This window comes from Protopterus annectens, chromosome 3.part0, assembly GCF_019279795.1.
Source record: "Protopterus annectens isolate FY-2018-M chromosome 3.part0, PAN1.0, whole genome shotgun sequence".
Classification (NCBI taxonomy): Eukaryota; Metazoa; Chordata; order Ceratodontiformes; family Protopteridae; genus Protopterus; species Protopterus annectens.
In genome coordinates this window covers 715194201-715216636 of record NC_056731.1, presented here as the reverse complement: position 1 = coordinate 715216636, position 22436 = coordinate 715194201, and positions in this window count along the sequence as shown.

Here is a 22436-nt window from a genome sequence, read left to right as displayed (position 1 = left end):
GCCTGTGTGCCAGCTGCGGAGGTGTGTTCTCAGGCAGGATGCTATTCTGAGTCTCCAAGTATGCCCCAGTGTGTTCAGATTGCTGTCAGTGCGGGTCTATGTCAGACTGGTATTGTAGTCACTGTAGTATGTCATGCCACCTGACAGGGTATGGCAGTACTCGGTTCAGAGTGCTCAGTCCCCAGATTGGCTATGTGGTGGCATCTCACTCATGTGTTGTACGTTCCTGGCCAGGGGAGAGGGTTGACTGCATACATGTGGCAGCTGTGACATTGCCACATGACTCACATAAACCACAACTGGACCATAGAGGTGATTCACAGGTTACCTTTGCACATGCTACCATAGTAGTGTGATTGCCATGGTGATTACCAACACATAGGGCCAATGGGGAACAACATACTGAAGGTGAGTATGTGTGGGTGTACTGCTACTGATTTCATAGCACTGGCATATATGACTGCACACGTGGGTAAATGCCAGGTAAGTCATATGCAATGTGTCACAGGCAATGTACATGCGAACAGGACAGACAGTGACATTCTGTCAGGTGGAAAATGGACATACGTATAGTACGCTATGCAGATGTCACTAGGAATCCACAGAAGCTCTGTAAATCTGCATTGCAGGTGGAATCAGAGTTCCAGGGAACCTCAAGCAAACATGCATGCAAACAAAGCTACAGCAAGCAGGGCTGGAAGTAGTCCATTGTACAACAAAGAAGGGGTAACAATAACAGTAAGTAACAATGCAAATATGCAGGCACTATCAACATGTACCCAGGAATGCACAGCTCAGATGTCCATGGTAGAACTGATATTATGTCATATTTAATTGTAATTTGAATTAAATTGGTACTGCACACATATCAACATGCGCAAACATCCACATTGCATAGTCATTCTGGGCAACATGCCACCATTAGTGTACATGTCCATCATTGCGCATCACTACTTGCATTAGCTTCTCCCCTGTGCTACCTATGTATGTGGCTATCTGTTGACATCCTTACCACCGGTATGCAATAATGTGCAGCTGTTACACTATGGTACTTACTATGGGTGTAGATAACAATTCAGGACAGTCATACAGTTACTGCATCAGGCATGCTGGGATATACACACAATCATATCAGCACACTGTACTGTTACCAACATGATACTAGTAATACACTTCTATGCAGTAACCCTGTGCATCAGAAACATGTTTACCTGTTCCTGCACTGATGTTGGAGATTGCAGGAGGTGGCACAGTTTCATCATATGCACAGGGTGTGAATTAGGTATGCCTGAGTCTGCCACTGATACCACCAATTGACATGCATGTGTATGTGTGTTGGTGAGGGACAGCAGTACAGGGTGGGGCACTGTTGGTGCAGTGTGTGCGTGTATGTGGTAGCCCTAGGTGTTAACATTTCGCATATGTGTATGCATGCACACAGTTCCACCTCATGGCTGCCATATACTGGAGTTTGTGGACAGCCACAGACTGCACCTGGCAGGTCATACAGATCAGTGTCTATGGGCACGGACACGGTACCTGTGCCTGGCAGGGGTGCTACGGACCGTATCCGGTACTAAGCCAGACTGGGTACTGTCATCAGAAGTGGGAGTTTGTTGACTGGACACAGGTCCCTGTTGGGACTGTCCATTGCCATGTGCACGTGGTCTCCTGGGGCGGTCTGATGACAGCACAGACCCAGCATTGCTGGGGCTGCTGCTGGCACTATGGGGGTGTCCGCAGGCCTGTTGTCATCCGTGCTGACTGCCAGCTGCTGCTGTTGCTGGCATACGGCCACGTCGCCGCCGCAACCGTCCACCATTGCCCTGGCTCATGGACATGTGATTGTGGAACACTGTAATATGTCCCCACAACATCTGTCTATGACATCGGTGAAATTACGGATAGCATCTGCCATGTCACACATACTGTCAGTCATGGATGTGCGACATGCTCTCAGCTCCCTCAGACCCTGTCTGGTGTACCTTTCCATAAGTGACTGTGCCTGCATGACAGCCCGAAACATAGCTGAGGTTGACAGACCTCTTTGGGCACGTCTGCCAGAGGCAGTACGCCCATGGATGCTCCCACAAGAACCCATGGGCAACTGTCTGTGTGGTACCATCTCAGGACCCTGCCCATGGCTGCTGTGTGGGGAAGCATGTGCCACAGATACCACATTACCCTGGTCAATGCCCACTGTATCCTGTCCATCACCTAGGGACAATGGTGACATAGGATGTACTGGCAGGATGACTGTGCGCAATGATGGGGTTGACAGCTGTGTACTGTCAATTAGCTGACGAATGACGGACCCTGACACACCTTCCTGTGCCATTACACAGATATCATCATTATCAATACCTGTGGCACCAGATTCAGGTTCCCTGCTGCAGGACACCAGAGCAGCACCAGAACCTGTGGGAGGAAGACAGGAAACACAGTTTACAATGTCTACACAATGTTACCAGTGATGCACTAATGCACACATGCACACGTGCACACATGGACACAGGCACACATGCATGTGTGGACACGTGCACACGTGGACACAGGCACACATGCACACAGGCACACATGGACACATGCACACATGGACACAGGCACACATGCACACGTGAACACAGGCACACAGGCACACATGGACACACGCACACATGCACACCCCACAGTATACACACAGAGCACTACTGAGTTACACTATTATTACTAGCACTATCAGGACTATTATAGGTATTGTTAAAACACACTCACCAGCATGGATGGGCTGCCTTGCTGTAACACCGGAGGGACCTGCAGAAATGAGGGGATTAATGTCAGTGGGCACAACTGTGCCATTGATACTGCGTATGATACAGTTCAGTAGTACACCAGTTGCCTTTCACATGTCAGCTGCTGATATTGGCAATATCACACCTGCACAATTACATACTATGTTGACAGCTACATACCAAGGACACACCTTACACATGCATAAACTAACAGTGTACAGAACAGTCAAGTGTACATATGGCATATTACCTGCACTCTCCATGTCGTGTTGCTGTGTGGATCCAGCCTCCATCATAATGCAGGTGTGTTGCTGTTGATGTTCCTGGGCTGGAGCCACAACACTTAGGAGTAGCCCCTCCAGTCTGGTGAGGGGGGGATGTGTGGACACCTCACCTCCTGTGGCGACCTGTTGCCTGTGGATATCCGACGCATGCTGACGGACATTTCTGATTAAATCACTGCAGTGATGTCGTACCTGCTCATATGTCCTATTATGCGTGCCAATGTCATTTACCCTACGGACAAGGTCTTGCCACAGTGCAGCCCTCTCCTGCTGATTCTGGCTGGTGCGGGAAAACAGTATGTCATAATCCCGCACCAGGCTCTGGTGTATCTCTTCATCTTCTGCAGCAGAGTAGGCAGTATTTCGCTGACGCACCATGTCCCTGAAAGAGAACACAAACAGGATATCAGCAAACTATGTCAGCAATATATGGCACACATACTATTCATGATACTCAACTGTAGTGATATACTACTACTCCCATATGTAGCACGTGTGTGTCTCTTGGTGGATACACATGTACATGGCCAGATATCAGTGCTCAGCCAACACCTGTGCAACAATAAGAAGAGTAGTTCCAGAACCGCAAAGTGAAGACAATAGTTCGTAAAAAAGGTAAGTCCTTTATTAGTTGCCAAGTGGTAAAAATCCAAAGACAGTTGGTACAAAGCAGCAAAATCAGACCAAATGGTAAAATCCAAAGTCAGTAGGTACAGAACAGCAAAATCAGACAAGCGCTTTCGCTTGGAGAATGCCAAGCTTTTTCAAGTCAAAAACAGTTGCCTGCAGTGAGGCAACTGTTTAAATGAGAATGTTAATTAGTCACATGTTTGGTTAGAGCTGAGTTGCATTAAGAAACAATTGAGACTGTTTTGAGCAAAAGAACAGCCAAATAATAAAATGAAAATAAGAAGAGTAGTTCCAGAACCGCAAAGTGAAGACAATAGTTCGTAAAAAAGGTAAGTCCTTTATTAGTTGCCAAGTGGTAAAAATCCAAAGACAGTTGGTACAAAGCAGCAAAATCAGACCAAATGGTAAAATCCAAAGTCAGTAGGTACAGAACAGCAAAATCAGACAAAAGCGGAATGTAAGCTTTTCAAGTCAAAACAGTTGCCTGCAGTGAGGCAACTGTTTAAATGAGAATATTAGTCACATGTTTGGTTAGAGCTGAGTTGCATTAAGAAACAATTGAGACTGTTTTGAGCAAAAGAACAGCCAAATAATAAAATGAAACATTAAGGTTTCATTTTATTATTTGGCTGTTCTTTTGCTCAAAACAGTCTCAATTGTTTCTTAATGCAACTCAGCTCTAACCAAACATGTGACTAATTCTCATTTAAACAGTTGCCTCACTGCAGGCAACTGTTTTGACTTGAAAAGTTTACGTCTCCAAGCGAAAAGCTGCTGTCTGATTTTGCTGTTCTGTACCTACTTTGGATTTTACCATTTGGTCTGATTTTGCTGCTTTGTACCAACTGTCTTTGATTTTACCACTTGGCAACTAATAAAGGACTTACCTTTTTACTTAACTGTCTTCACTTCTATGTCTGGAACTACTCTTCTTGGTGTTATCAGTTTTGCTCTTATTTTTCTTCAACCTGTGCAACAATACCTGCCACATTCCATACAACATAGTACCAAGACCCATCGGTCAGCACACTGAGACAGGTCCAATGCACAACCTCACTCTGGGGGTTCATACCAAGGTACTGTATGTGGAACGCCATCCACTAGTGGGATCTGGACACAAATTAATCGGCCTGGATATACATATCCCACCACCACCACCACAGTAGACTACTTTGATATATATGTGAATAGACAGATTTTCACTTGTTAGGACTGACATGGTATCCATGCAGCCCACTGGGCCAGTGGAAGCCACAACCCACAATGCTGACCCCTTTGCGAATGCTTCCCATGGACATCCTAAAGAATGCATGGAACATGCACACACATTTCTAACCCAGACCCTATGCACAAAGGTTAAGCATCCTGTCTGGTGGACCCCAGACAAAGGCAAATTGTATAACGATAGAAGGAGGCTACTGCAGGACAGAGCAGATTCACATAAAGGGAAGGCATCTGTGGTCGGCACTGGTAATAAGCTAAGGTCTCTCATAACAACATCCACGGCCAACTCTGAGAGGGAAATGGCCATGGACACTATAGATAACCACAAAGCCTTCTTCAGTTTTGTTAGACATATGGACCAAAAGCCTCAGATATGCTCTGAGTTACTACACACCTACTTAACAATCACTGAACCCACAGATAATGGCAACATTCTGGCAGACAGGTTCAGTGCAAATATCCCCCCTCCCTCTCCCCCACACTTAGAAATACTTATCACAGCTGAATGTAACCTCCCTATCATCTCAGATGTCTAGGTGAGGGCCACCCTCAGCAAAGCAGAACACACAGCATCAATGTGACCTGATGGTATTCCTGGATGTGTGCTACGTGAACTCCAAGGGGAGATACAACCGCATATAAAACTGATATTTAACCTTGGCCTTACTACAGGATATGTACCTGAACACTGGCATACAGCAACAGTGGTCCCACTCCACTAAGGAGGCACCTCTACTGACCCTGGGAACTACCGCCCCATAAGCTTAACCAGCCTGGTCTGCAAAGCTATGGAATGATTCATTATGGGACGCATATACAGTGATATTGGGTACCTGCAGACACTTGATCCCACCCAGTTTGCCTTTGTGATGGGCTGATCCTGCCTTTTGAACCCGGTTGACCTTTTCAAAACAGTCACTACAGCCATTGATGAGGGCAAAGCAGTCCATACAGCCTACCTGGACTTGCCTAAGGCCTTCAACACAGTACTCCACTCAGGCATCATAGACAAGCTCATCAGCTTACATGTTACTACATATGTCACATGATGGGTTGCACACTGGTTGAACTACAGAATCCATAATATCAATATTGGGAGCCATGTCAGACTCAAAGCCAGTCACATGTGGTATCCCACAGGGCTCTGTCCTAGGACCCCTCTTGTTTGGCATTTACTTCTCAGATGTGAAAGCAAACATGTGGGTTGTGGATGACAAAGTTCCCAGATGACTGTGAACTAAGCGCCATAGTCGTTACACCAGCTGACACACACATCCTACAGACAGGCCTCACTGAAATGGACAACTGGTGCCAGAATCATGGCCTAACACTGAATGACATGTAAAGTATAGTCATCCCCTTTGGGTGAAACTACGTGCACACAACTTATCACATAGACATACATATAGATACAGACCAATAACACATATGGAGGGTTCACAGTATGTAGACTATTAACTTGTTACTTTACATTACCTGTGTTTGTCGCAGCTGGTTGCGTTACCGTTACTATAACCTCCTGCTGCTGCTAGCCCAGCTTGATACTGACACTGTTGACAGCTTCAACTTAGTTTGTCTTACGTGTGTTTTTGTTTGTGTTCTTATTTTCTTTTTTTCTTTCTCTCTCTCTCTCTGCCTCCAGACGGTGCAATGAAAGTATTGCATGTGTGGAGTGGGAGTACAGGATGCTTTTGTAGGTATCTGCATAAGTCCATGTGATGGCCTCTGCACCAATTGTAAGCCAGCATTTGTTAATTGCATGCAGCCAGTTGTGTACTGATTGCAGTTCTCACTGTGATTTCAGGACAGTGCTATAAAAGGGTATGTGAGATAGGCGTTGCCCTTTCAGATTGTAAGGGCGGGGACCATGCTGGTATGCTGTGGACACTGTTCTGTGAGTGTAAAGGTTAGTATCTCTCTCATGATTTAGGCTGTGTTGTAGATTCACATTTCTCCATTCATCTCTCCTGTTTCCTGTACTAAGTGTGTATGTACACTGACACCTACAACTATATATATATATATATATATATATATATATATATATATATATATATATATATATACATATATATATATATACACACATACATACAGTTATATATGTATAATAACTGACATTATTACCTACTAGCTACCAACTAGCATAGCTGTTTCTGTTTACACACTACTATTATAGAAATCCACTAGATTTGACAGTAAATATACCTGACATGCTTTGTGTACTACATATCCTATATTCCCTTTACATTCATTCCTGCTATTACATGATATATTTATTGTAGCACAATGTGCTTGTATAACAGTCATGGCTTAGTGGAAAGTCATGCAGACTACTGTTTCCAAGGTCCTGGGTTCGGGACTGACAGTGGGATTTTATTTGGCTTTTGAACTGACTACAGGACCTGTCAATCAGAGTGACTAAGGCACTTTTAAGCAGTTGTAACCGGGTTAGCGCTGGTTTGCGCAGAGCTCCCGCATGCGCACTGGCGTTCAGCTCCGCGCACACCCACTTAACAGTGCTTACTCTGGCACACACCCGTGCTATTTTCTTTGAAAGAAATGAAAATGGGGAGACAGGAAAGTGGTGAAAAAGGGTTCACAAAGAGGGTAAGACAGTAGGGAAACAAGCTTGGGTTTTGCAGGAGGGATGTAGGTTAAGGCCCATAGCTGCCCATTTCTTCATCAGCAACAGCTGCGCATATGTTTGTAATTTGGTGTGACATTTGAAACTTCCACCCCTGAAGAGAGGTGTCAGGACAACAATAATACTTGTTGTACGGCCAACTGTAATTGATAGTTTCCATGTCCAGCAGACATGCGTGCGGAATGGGCAGCTATGTATGGGGCATAATTTTTTTGTGGGTACAGAGTGCCCTTTTTTTTTTTTCTTTCAGGTGAGAGTGGTATGTCAGGTAAAGGAAGTCGGTATAGCTGGGGAGGGAGGTTGGGTAGGTCAACAAACGAGACAAACAAGACACATACAGGGGCGGTGTATGACATGTGGGGGGGTTATACAATTGACTGGGACGGATGTTTGGATATCCAGAGCCCATGAGCCCACAGATGGCAACAGTGGAACTGATATCCCCACCCATGGGCAGTTGCCACTGTTCCTTCACTGCCCAGGACGGGGCTGTGCTGGGGGCTGTGTAGGCCGGGCAACAGGCATGCCCGTAAGTTGTGCCACCTGTGCCTCAAGCTGGCATAGGGGCCCACAAACAGATTCCCGGATCTCCCTACGCACCACAGTCCGGACGCTACGGAGGGTGAGTGGTGGCTCTCCTCCGGCCACACTTGCAGAGGGGGGGCGGGCCTCATCCCCTTCAGTGCTTCCACCTGCAGGTGGCACAGGGCCACCGGAGGAGGGTCCAGACTGGGCACTAGTGCCAGGTGCACTCGCCAGCTGAGGTGGGAGAGGTGGGTCCGCTGGAACCCGCCTTCCCTGTCGTCCTATGTTTTGCATTATGTCATGACAGTTTGGGTTAGTAACATACAATGCCATTCGCAATTAGTTGTAATATCATGCATTAGTATTCCCATTAACCAAACACCCAGATATTCACACCACTGAACAGCGAGCATAACACATGCATAATTTGAACAGCAATATGCAGTCCAACAACATGCAGGGTTGATTGATGGCAACAGGCTATCAGGTTTGGATGTATGAACAGGGCAGATGCATCAATGTACATGCAAATATGTATGACCCAACAGGACAAATGTCCAGGGGTGTTAATTGTGATTGCACATACCAATTTCACGTGGAATGGATTATATGTGGTTATAGGGTAGGGTGAAGAAAATATAATTAACACCTTCAAATACCAATACATATGCTGTACATTTCTAATAGCTGCATATATATATATACACACTACTGTTCTACCTACAGTTTTCTATGTGATAACTACTTCAAGTTGGTGATAGGACTGTTACTGCTACATCAATATACATTTTATTGTTATTCATACACATTCATATCTGGCTTTGTTCAGCTACATCATCCTGCTACATTTGCTTTATATAGCTATAGACAACTGTGGATGTTTGGTATTTCAGACAATCATACTATCTGCATATTGCAGACTGAGAGCAACATATCCAGATTTTGGGATACACATTCCAGCTGCAGCAACATTTTAAACACATTTCGCAGTTTGGTTCTGCTTGTCACATTCATTTCATTCTGTACTGACTGCAGTATACTTTATTCAGGGGTTATTACTATTTTATTGGTGGATTCATAACTCTTTCTCACGCTCTCTCACTTGTTTTAATTTTACAATTCAGGATGGTACTTACTTCTGGGCTTTATTGACATGTTTTACCTGTAGTTATTACAATCCTTTCCAACAGTCTCACTTCTGTCATGTTTCAGTATTTCAACAGGGATATATTTCACACATGTGATTTGCTCATCTTCTGCAGCTGTACTTTTCAGCCTGCTGCAGGTTGTGTACTATTATATTACAGGTGGGGCATCTTTATTTCAGACTTTATTTCAGACATTTTCATTTTTCTGTTTGGATTACAGACTGCAACACACTTTTGTAATCAAGCAATACTTGCAAACACTCTTACACTGTTACTTGCACATTTTAATTACTTAGTGACTACACTGCACTCTTTTGCTAACTGTCATTCTTTTATATTTCTTTACAGTTAATGGGAGAGGATTACTGACCTGCCTGGTGGCGCAACCGCACCAGCCTATCGCCATAGGCTATGCGGTTTGCAGAACGGACACCTGCAGCTGTAATATAAATGAAGTAATATTGGAATACACATCTCCATAATATCAGCTAGTTTAATTTCTTACATACATAATTAAATGTAACTTACTCAGTAGTGGGGCATTGGGCATTTGCCGGGCCTCCTGGATCCAAAGGTTCAATTGGTCCTGCTTACGTCTCTTCAGGTCCGCATGGTGGTGATGGACCTGCTCACCAGTCCTTGGAATCCCTGTGGCACTGGTGAGATAATTAGCCAATCGGTCCCACGCCTCAGCCCTATATGCTCCCCACAGGACCTGGCCCTGTATGAGTTGGGCCTCATGATTGTGGACAAGGAGCCAGACCATATATCTGTACTCCTCAATGCCCCACCTCTGTGCTTGAAAGCAACTACCCTCACATATTCTTGACATTCTGGCTGCAAGTTAGTTCTACAATCGGTTATGCTGAGTATTCCCGCCTATGGGGCTTATATATGCCGTTTTTCCCGCACTTATCTGTGATTGGCCATTTTGGAATTGTATCAGCTTCACAAAACCTGCTTTGTCATGCTCCACTTTCTATTCATTCCTATATATTTGCTATTACTGCATTTCTAAGTACCGCTGTCATGGCTTAGTGGTTCAGTACCTTGACTATGGTGCATGGTATCCTGGGTTCGAACCTGGCCACTGCGTTTTATATTTTATGACTGTCTAGACAGGCTAGGGGGTGTGTCTGTGTAAAGGCAGTTTTGTTACAGCTTGCTCAACGTTGCCCATCGGTAAGCTTGTTGGCGCGGTGCGCAGCTCCGCGCAAATGGGTTACACTGGTTTACACCTCATTTGGCGATTAGCACGCATATTACGCTCAGCTCAGCTACAGGCACACAGTTTCAGCATGTTAAAACACGGCTCCCCTACGGGCACTCATTTTGCACCTGTTAAACCACTGCTCACCTATGGGCAGATGCACTCAACTTGTTAAACTGTAGCTCAGCTATGGGCACATCTGGCATTTGTTATTATTTTGTTATCTCACATTTCTTCACTATAACTGGCCTACTTCATTACATTTTACATAAAATATAATTTTATATGTGTACATATGTGTCAGGGACTTGTTTCGTGCTTATTTCACTAAAAATAAAAATTGATGTTGTGGGGGCTCGAACCATGACTGCCCGTTCTTCAGCCGACGTCTCTACTGCTACACTATTGCTTTTTGGCTTACCTTGCATAGTTAGTTCTTATATGCTTTTCCACTTACTGCTAACTGTGGCTGAGCTACGGGCACGCCCGCACAAACAAGCGCACTCACGGGCAAACATCTTTACAGTTTAAAAAAATATAACACATGTTCATTTATATGATTTTATGTTCATAGTCTGTGGGGGCATGTGTTGTGTTGTGTTTATTCACATTTCCATGTACTCTGTCGTGGGGGTTTACTTTGGGCACTTTTACTCTTCTGGGGGCGTGTCCGCTTGCAGGCTCGGCCTACGGACATGCCCCCTACTGTCTTCCACGGACCGTGTTAGCCTTAGGTGTGATTCAGCATGCCCTCATGCATATGCATGACATGCTGACGTCACACCGTTTAACTGCAGCCTCCATGTAAGTCTTGTAACTCTTACACGGAAGCTTCGTGAATCCTGCCCTATATTTTTATCAGTACAGTCCACATAAAAAGGAAATTCAATACTCCTTGATGATCTATGATGAATAATAGATTTAAAAAGTCCAGATATACCTGTATGCACTACAGGATCTACATGCATAGGTACCCCTATACTCTTCTAGAGAGTCTGTTTGTAGCATAAACTTTGCTTCAATGTTCTATTATTCTTGAAGGCAAATTTAGGACAGGGCCCTAATACTTTACATAATTCAGGATCTGTCATAAGTATGGGCCAATTCTTCTTCACAATGTCACATACCATATTTACATTGCTAGAGAAAGTTAAAGTGCCCATATTAATTTGCTCTTTAACACTTAGCTCATTGCCATCCGATGGTTGTGTTATGTTTCTAGAGAAGTAGGGTTTGGTTTTAGTACTCCTAACTCCTCTAGCCTCATCTATGGTCTGTTCTGTGTCCCCTATTCTATAGCCTCGGTCTAAAAGTTCAAATATAAGGGTATCTAGAGCCTTCTGTAATGGAGTTGCTTTAGTATGTAACCTCATAACTCTAAGTACCTGATATTTCAACACATTCCTGGGAATGTACCTTGGGTGCATGCTTGTTTTATGAAGAATATTATTTTTTACAAGGTTTCTTAAACATACTTGTGGATAAATTAGCGAACATATTCTTGTTGACTGAAACATCCAGAAAAATCTATATAAATATCAGAATGCATAGTAAATTTAAGAAAGGATGTAATGTTCTGTAAATAACCTACAAATTCTATCAACAAGTCAACGAACCCCTGCCAAACAAAACATATGTCATCGACAAAACGCTTATAAAACTTAACATGTGTTAAGAGTTCTTCATTAAAGACCAATTGCTTCTCCCATGTGCAAGCACGATGTTGGCATAAGTATTCGCACATGTGGTACCCATAGCAACCCCCACTTTCTGCAAATAATACTCTGATTCAAACATAAAAAAAGTACAGTTTTGTACCTACCATAAATGTAGATGTTCGAAGATCCACATTGCTGCAGTCCTTACTTATGGGTAGTCCGCTGTCCTCGGTCGGCCCGAATACCAAAGTATTAGGCTGACGTCGGTCATGGGCGCACAGCCCTGACATCAGAACGTCAGGGTATAAAAGCGCATGACCAACGTCATATCCTCAGTCTTTTCTTGCCCCAGATGTCAGAAGGCCCTAAAAAGAAAGGCCACAGCCAAAAAACAGAGTACCTTCCCAAAAGATATGCCCAACTACAGCCATCACCCAAACCATAACCATGCTAAGCTACAGAGGGGAAGGAGGGAGGGATTGACTGCAGCAATGTGGATCTTCGAACATCTACATTTATGGTAGGTACAAAACTGTACTATGTTCTTCATCTCACATTGCTGCAGTCCTTACTTATGGGTAGAATCCCAAAGCAACGGGAAAGGGAGGTTGGCAAAATCATAAAGCATTAGGAGCTGCTAAAATGCCCTGTAATATTGCAGTGGCAAATCCAGCCCTAGACTTAGAATAAAGAGGAAGGTGGTAATGTTTAGAAAAGTATGTACTGAACTCCAAGTGGCTGCTTCCAAAATATCCTTTGTAGCTACCCCTTAGAAAGGCAGTAGAAGTTGCAGTAGCTCTAGTGGAATGAGGTCTGATTCCAGCCGGAATCTCCTTACCATGATGGGAATAACAAAAAGAAATACAAAACCCAATCCATTTAGAAATAGTTTGTTTTGAAACAGGTTTACCCTGTGAACCCAAAGCAAAAGAAACAAACAACTGCTGAGACTGTCTGAACTCCTGGTTCTGCTCAAATAATAACGCAACTGCCTGTGAATATCCATAGTATGAAAAACCTTCTGCCGTTTATTTGGGGGATTTGCATAAAAATAAGGCAAATGAATAGTTTGGTTTAAGGCCACACTAGAAACCACTTTAGGCATAAAGGAAGGATTAGTACGCAAAGATACCCTATCCTTATGAAAAATCAAGAAAGGCTCCACTGCCATAAGGGCCTGTAATTCAGAAACCCTTCTCGCAGAAGTAATAGCCAACAAAAAAGCAGTCTTCCATGACAAATACTTTAACTCGGCAGTAGCTGCAGGCTCAAAAGGTTGTAGAGTAAGCTTTTCCAACACAAAATTGAGATCCCAAGCAGGAGTAGGAGCTCTACGTGGGGGTCTTATATTCTTAGCCCCTCTGTGAAACTGCTTAAACAAAGGATGAGAGAATAAAGGAGGGTCACAGTCATAATTAGCCGAAATGGCTGCAGCATGAACCTTTATGGAGGAGAAGGACAAACCTTTGTCCAATAACTCAGTAAGATATTGTAAAGAAGCACTCAAAATAGGCTTGGAAACATCAAAGTCCTTCCCTTTGCTCCAAATAAAAAATCTCCTCCGTTTATCAGCATAAACTTTCCTTGTACTAGGCCTCCTGGCCTCCAAAATAACATTCAAAACTTGTTGTGGAAGCTGAGAACCTCCAGAGTCTAAAACAGAACATGCCAGGCTGTTAGATTCAGAGACTGAATTCTGACATTGAGAAAGTGATTGCCCTCCTGAGACAAAAGGTGCGGAATCAAAGGCAGAGGCCATGGAGGCTCTCGTACCAAACTCCTCAGTAGTGGGTACCAGTGTTGTCGAGGCCAATCCGGTGCTATCAGAATCATGGATGGCTTGTCTTGTCTGGCCTTCAAGAGAACCTTGGGCAGAAGAGGTAGAGGTGGAAAGGCATATACATGAAGATTGTTCCAACTGAATGACAGAGCGTCCACCTTCCAAGCTGTGGGATGAAACCTTTTGTGCAAAACTTTGGCAACTGGTAATTTAGTGGAGAAGCTTAACAGATCTATGTCTGGAGTTCCCCATGACACTGTCAACTTTTGAAATACATGAGGATCCAATTTCCACTCGTGAGGATCCACTAGTTGTCTGCTCAACACATCTGCTAAGGAGTTCTGTGCTCCTGGTAGAAACCTTGCCTGAAGATTGAGGTTGTAACTGAGAGCTGTCTCCCACAAAATCATCGCTTGCCTGCAAAGAGGGTACGAATGAGTTCCCCCTTGCTTGTTGATGTACCACATGACAGTTGTGTTGTCTGTTAGAATCAACACCTGCCCTGGGTGAAGTAAATCCTTGAAAGCCATCAATGCATATTGAACTGCTAACATCTCCTTCAAGTTGATATGCAAATGTTGAAGTCTGGCAGGCCACATGTCTTGCACCCATTTTCCATTGAGGTGTGCTCCCCAAGTCTTGTCCGAGGCATCTGTCGTTAGAATCTGACTCGCCTCTGGTCGGGTCACAGAGAGTCCCTTGTTTAGGTGACATTCCTGAGCCCACCACAAAATTCCTTCTGAATGCAAGGTATTATCTGAATGACAGTGTCTAGATCTTGGCAGTGTTGTGTCCATACATTTTTGAGATACCATTGAAGCTTCCTCATATGCAATTTGGCATTGGGAAGCACCAGAATACAAGATGCCATGAACCCCAAGGCTTGAAGGACTGTCCTTGCAGTCAGCCTGGACTGTAGAGACATTTGATGGAAATAAAGTGAAAGGCTTTTCTGTTTGTCCAGGGTCAAAAGGCCATCTGGGAAGCTGTATTCAGTCTCACACCCAGAAAGCACATGTCCTGAGAGGGTACTAGACTGGACTTTGTTTCGCTCACAGAATACCCTAGGCATCTTAACACTACCATCACATACTGTAGATGCTGAAGAAGCTTGTCCTTGTCTTGTGCAATAATCAGGCAATCGTCCAAATAAGGATAAATCTGTATTCCTTCCATCCTGAAAAAGGCTATCACTGAGCCAGAACCTTTGTGAACACTCTGGGCAGTAGATAAGCCAAAGGGCAATGCAGAGAACTGATAATGTAAATTTCCAGCTCGAAACGCAGGTACTTCCTGCAACTGGGCCTGATAGGAATATGAAGATAAGCCTCTTTTAGATCCAGAGTTACCATCCAGTGATCTTTTCCCAGCAGAGGTAAAAGCTGTTGTAATGTCAACATTTTGAACTTTGGAATGTCCAAATAAGTGTTGAGGAGAGATAAATCCAAAATCGGTCTCCACGTGTTCCCTTTCTTTGGTACTAGAAACAGGCGGGAATAAAATCCTAGACCCACTTCTGAAAGAGGTACTGGCTGTATAGCTCCCATGTGAAGAAGTAATGAAATCTGTTTGTGAGCCTCTATCCTTTGCCGAGGAGGAATGTCTGGCATACCTTTGAAAGGAGGCAATGTATGGAAATAAAACTTGTAACCTTTGTTTATAATGTCCAACACCCATTTGGCTTGGGTGACTAAAAGCCAGTTTTGCTTGAAGAGAGCTAGTTTTCCTCCCAAAGGAGCTGCCAGGCAAGAAGAATCTGGCAGCTGAAAATGCAGGTCATTGGGCCTGTTTACGAAAGGACTGGCCCCTACCCTCACCAGCAGATTGAGCAGGCGAACTCCATGTTCTTGGCCTGAAGGTACTCTGAGCTCTGCCCCTACCACGCCTAGATCTACCCCTAGACTGAGAATCAGAAGAAGGGTACCCACCCCTTAGCAGGCCAATTTCTACTAAACTTAGGAGGTTGCACCTGCAAAAAATCTTTAACAGTCTGCATAGACTTAGCCTTGTCCTCCATTTTCTTCAAAACAGACTCCACAGGGGGACCAAACAAAACTTCAGACTGTAAAGGGGCATCCAGAATTCTAGATTTAACATGTTCAGATAAATTCTGATCCTTAAGCCAGGCGTGCCTACGAAGAACTGAACCAGTGGCAGCCACTCTAGAAGAAGCCTGTAAAGCATCAAAGCCACACTGCAAAGAATGTTTCCCCACCTGTTCAGAAACATGCACCAAATCTTGCAATTCTTTACACTCTATGCCCTCTGCCAAGGCATCCACTTTAGATTTTAGCTGAGAAAGGAGGAAATTCTGATATTTCAACATATGAAACTGGCAATTTAAAGCCCTCATTGCTAAAGTAGAAGAGGTATACACCTTCTTACCCCATCTGTCCAAAGCTCTAGCTTCCTTATCTAGAGGAACCGGATTCTTTACAACAGAAGCCCTAACACCCTTAGGCCCCTGACTAATAGTTTCTGGGTCGCCCTAGGACTCTTATCTAGATATTTATGAGCCTCAGGTACCCTATAATACCTGTCCGGTTTAACTGGTGCAGGAGGCATAGAATCTGGATTAAATGAGGCCTCTGAAAAACATCCTGAACCACATCCAAAACAGGAGGTATAGCCAAGGGTCTATGCTGTGGTAAAACAAGAACTCCCTAAGCCTCTTCTGGAATCTGAGTAATCCTGTCCTTCCCACTTAAAATGTTCCCTCATAGAGTGTAAGGTTTCTGAAAATGAAAAATCCTCTGGAGGGAAGCAGAAGGAGTGGAATCCTCTGCATCGGAATCCGAATAAGGAGGAAAATCTTGAATGTCTTCAGTAGAAGACTCAGAATCATCTGAGGCCTGCTCCAAACTTTCCAACTCTGGCTCTACCCTGGGCCTCTTCTCAGGAGGGGGCATGGAACCTCTAATTAAAGTAATCAAATCTTCTGCCATTTTAAGCATATGCTTCTTAGGCACAGACCCTGAAGAACCAGAACTAACACCAGAAGAAGGCAAAACAGACCTGCCCTTAGAAGGAGCCCTAGAAACAGTAGCAGAAGGCCTAACCCCCTTAGGCAAAGAAGGGAGAATAGAAACCTGAGAGGCCCCCTCAGCCTGACCTGACTCCTGTGATGCCACATCCTGTAAAATCAAGGTTTCCCCCTGAGACTCAACAGAAACTTCAGCCGGATCCACCTGTTCCACTGTAGTCTCTAAAGGACCGGCGTCCGAAACGGACAAATCATCCTGCCTAGGCTTTACAGATTTGTCTTACGCTTCAGGAAGCGGCCGGAGGATCCGACGGCATATTATAATTACACCGCCTGCCAAAGACTAACCTAGCACAATCTAGCCTTCTCTTAATAGTGCGCTTATTAAACCTAGCACAAAACCGACACCCAACTACGTCGTGCTCTGGTCCCAAGCAAGGAATACAAAGCGAGTGGTAATCCCTATGCGGTATCTGCTTCCCACAAGAAATGCAATTATTCACTTTTTCTGACATCCGGTAAATAACTGAGGCAAGAAAAAACAAAAATGTTCCCAACGGGTACTTAGCCCAACTTGGTATCGGTCTGAAACTCCGAAAACGAAAAATTTCAGAAAGCCGAACGGCACTTGCAACGCTGCTTCTGCATCGGACCATGCGGCAAAAAAGACTGAGAATATGACGTCGGTCATGCGCTTTTATACCCTGACGTTCTGATGTCAGGGCTGTGCGCCCATGACCGACGTCAGCCTAATACTTTGGTATTCGGGCCGACCGAGGACAGCGGACTACCCATAAGTAAGGACTGCAGCAATGTGAGATGAAGAACATCATTATTTTTGAGTATCAGTTCCAACAGAGCACATAATAATGTAACTTTTGAATTAGATAAGCCACCATCAGATGTAAGAAATAATCTAACACTGTCTATCTCTTCTTCGTTAGGGATCACTGTAAAAAGTGAATTCACATCGAGCATTACAAATTGCAGACTCTCAAAGCTATTAAGATCTTTAGATCACATGTAAAGATCTTGCAAAAATTGCTTTGTATCTTTCAAAACAGTAACTATAGTGTCTAGAACCGACCATAATTGTTTTTCCACATAGATACTAGCTCCATGAGCCAACATCTACCAGACACAATAGGACTGAAGCAGCTCCATTAGAGAAGGCTCTAGATACCCTTAGAGTTGAACTTTTAGACGAAGGCTATAGAATAGGAGACATAGAATGGGCCATAGATGAGGCTAGAGGAGTTAGCAGTATTAAAACCAAACCCTACTTCTCTGGAAGTATAACACGACCATCACATAACAATGAGCTAAGGGTTAAAGAGCAAATTAATATAGTCACTTTAACTTACTCTAGCAATGTGAATATGGTATGTGACACTGTGAAGAAGAACTGGCCCATACTTATGACAGATCCTGACTTATGTAAAGTAGTAGGGCCCCGTCCTAAATTTGCCTAAAAGACTAATAGGACATTGAAGCAACATTTATGCTACAGACAGACACCCTCTAGAAGGTTATACTCAGAGTGTAGGAGTACCTATGCATGTAGTTCCTGTAGTGCATGCAGGTATATCTGGACTGTTACATCTATTATTCATCCTAGATCATCAAGGAGTATTGAATTTCATTTTTATGCAGACTGTACTGACAAAAATAGTCTATTTGGCCAAGTGTGTTCTATGTGAAGGTTTTTATGTAGGTAAGACCAACCACACATTACAGGAGAGGATACTTGAACACACTAATGATATCTGAAGTAAGAAACCTAGCAATGCATTAGGTAATCACATTGCTGAGAATGGAGATACCCACCACTTTAAGTTTTTAGTGTTGAGTAAAGTTGATTCTGGTTTACATGAAGGGGATATTGTGAATGAAACTGAATATGTTGAGCTGTGCTGGATTTTAGACCCGAGAGCTAATTTGCACGCAGGTATTAACAATGTTGTGTCTTTAAAACCAGCACTTAAAAAGAGGGGCCTGCATCATTAATTATCATCATGTGATTCAGTAATCAGTTTTTGATTGGCTGTTTTGTTCTATTTAAATGTTTTTGATTTTGATGTTTGCATCATTAATTGTTATCATGTCATTCTGTATTCAGTTTTTGATTGGCTGTTTTGTTCTATTTAAATGTTTCAGATTTTATTTTTGTGTTATGGTCTGAAGAAGCGGGTCTGCAGCGAAAGTGCTTACCAGTTTTTATTTCTTAATTAAATTGGATTTTACACTCAGCCTTGGTGAACATCTGTTTTTACTTATCTATATATTTTTGGACTTTGTTCCAGTCATTTTGCACTCTTAGATTCCTATGATTAACTTATTTTGTGTGCATCAAGGACCATGGCTAAAGGAGTGGAAATTAAACTAGCTTATAACCCAGCTGAAGGGACTACAAACTGTAAAGGCAAATGAGTGAGTAATTTTAAATCGTACCTTTTCTCAAATCTATATGCAATCCACTTTTGGATATATCCTTAGACACGGACTCACGAACTGAAGCTGCGGTTGACCCTAACTCCATGAATGCCTTTTGTACATCTCTTAGGCTGTTGGAGAACCTATATAAGTTTAAATGCTAGCAGTGGTAGCATTTTCACTTAGGCAGCTATATACCATAAAATCATCCATATATATATATATATATATATATATATATATATATATATATATATATATATATATATATATCCCATCCACATATTTAAAATGCCCACATATGCTGAAAGCTTTTGAAACACTGGCAGGTTTTGAACCTGCAATTAAGTTTTGACTAATGAATGACTTTTTTCATCCAGAAGAAGCCCTAGCCAGGGACATAAATGCTTTGTACCCTTGAGATTTCCAAAACGTACAACAGTGAATTATATATTGGGCTAGTTGATGAAATGCTTTGCACTATATCAGTTTATGAACAGAAACTTTAGAATGAGAAAATAAAGAAACTGAAATGAGATTCTTTAGATTTCTGCCAGGGTTTTGTTTTTTTTCCTGGCCATGGAGCACTGAACCAACTGGAATGGACGTCAGTGATCCCAATGAAGCAAGGCACCCTATCACAACGGCAACTATACATGAGGATCCTATCATAGATGAGAGCCGTCATAGAGTTGACACCCACAATGTGGATACTGGCAAAGATGCCTCTATCTCAAGTGAAATAACCGCACTATGTGAAAATAGCTTTAATGCGAATGAAGCTCTTGATTCTGGCTTGAATTTCACTCAAAGTACAAGTAATGGATCTGCTTTAGTTATCAACATCTCTATAAAAAACCAAAGTAGTGGTGAGCGAGTTTCAGCTCCAAATACTGACACCAGCATTAGAACAGAGCTGGCAGCAGTGATTTCTATTACTTCTAAAGGCCCCCAGTCTCTCGATCCTGTTTTATTAGCCAAAGCTCTACCAATTCAGCAAGAAGGGAGAAAGGGAAGATCACACAGCAGGAGCCAGAGGATCAGGATGGGCTCTGACAACTCTATGAAATGGAAAGGACCAGAAACAAGAAGCCACAAACAGATGACTTAGTTTTGTCATGATTTGGTTTGACTGATGAACAGATTGCTGTGTTAAATAAAGGCTTATCCTTTATTCCGGCCACGAAGGCTGATTTGACAGGAACTATATTGGATTTAAAATTATTTGCAAGGAACACTATGCTTAGTGTAGTTTTTCCTGAGAAAACTTTAATGTATAATTGTTTTGGGAAGCCTAATGTTTTTACGCCTTATTTTTTACCAGCTTTAGAAGCATTTATCAATTTATGTGAAGATGATTTGAGAGGTTGCATTTATGCCAAACAAAGTGGTGCTAAATATTATAACTTGAATTGCAATGAATTTGAAGCCCTGGACCAATTAACTAAAGCACAGCACTTAACTATAAGACCACTGACAAAGGTGGGAGGATAGTTGTGCTAGATAAGCCTATGTATCTTGATAAAATGCTCATTATGCTTGAAGATGCAGATGTATATTTGAGATTACAAAGATTTCAAGTTACAGGCATTATAAATAGAGTGAATTTCTATTTGTATGACCTTTTAATGACAGATTTGATAGATTATAATCTATACACATACTTTGTGGTGGAACATTCAAGAATACCCATAATTTATGGTTTGCCAAAAGTACATAAAAATAGTACTGACCCCCCCTTTATTTACTATTGTGTCGGATAGAGGTTGGCATACAGAGCCAATATCTATTTATGTGGAAAAACAATTATGGTTGGTTCTAGACATTATAATTACGGTTTTGAAAGATACAAAGCAATTTTGCAAGATCTTTACATATGGTCTAAAGATCTTGATACCTTTGAGAGTCTGCTATTTGTAAAACTCAGTGTGAATTCATTTTTTACACTGACCCCCAATGAAGAAAGGATAGACGGTGTTAGATTATTTCTTACATCTGATAGTGACTTCTCTAATTCAAAAGTTACATTATTATGTGCTCTCTTGGAACTGACACTCAAAAATAATGTTTTTATGTTTCAATCAGAATATATTTTGCAGAAAGTGGGGGTTCCTATGGGTACTGTGTATGCAAACACTTATGCCAACATTGTGCTTGCACATTGAGAGAAGCAATTAGTCTTTAATGAAGAACGCTTTAGGATACTTGTTAAGTTTTATAAACGTTTTGCCAATGACATATTTTTTGTTTGGCAAGTGTCCATTGACTTGTTGATAGGATTTGTAGGTTATTTACAGAACACGGCATCCTTTCTTAAATATACTATGTATTATTTTGATATTTGTATAGATTTTCTGGACGTTTTTGTCAACAAGAATTTGTTCGGTAATTTATCCACAAGTATGTTTAAGAAACCTTGTAAAAATAATAATGTTTTCATAAAACATGCATTCCCATGTGTTGAAAAATCAGGTACTTAAGAGTTATGAGGTTACATACTAAAGCAGCTCCATTACAGAAAGCTCTAGATACCCTTAGAGTTGAATTTTTAGAGTGAGGCTATAGAATAGGGGACATAGCACAGGCCATAGATGAGGCTAGAGGAGTTAGGAGTACTAAAACCAAACCCTACTTCTCTGGAAACATAACACGACCATTGGATGGCAATGAGCCAAGTGTTAAAGAGCAAATTAATAGGGTCACTTTAACTTATTCTAGCAATGTAAATATGGTATGTGACATTGTGAAGAAGAATTTGCCCATACTTATGATAGATCCTGACTTATGTAAAGTATTAGGGCACTGTCCTAAATTTGCCTTCAAGAATAATAGGACATTGAAGCAACTTTTATGCTACAGACACCCTCTAGAAGAGTATACTCAGAGTGTAGGGGTACCTATGCATGTAGATCCTGTAATGCATACAGGTATATCTAGACTGTTAAATCTATTATTCATCACAGATCGTCAAGGAGTATTGAATTTCATTTTTATGTGGACTGTACTGATAAAAATATAGTCTATTTGGCCAAGTGTGTTCTGTAAGTAAGACCAACTGCACATTAAAGGAGAGGATACTTGACCATACTAAATGATATTCGAAATAAGAAACCTACCAATGCATTAGCTAAGCACATTGCTGA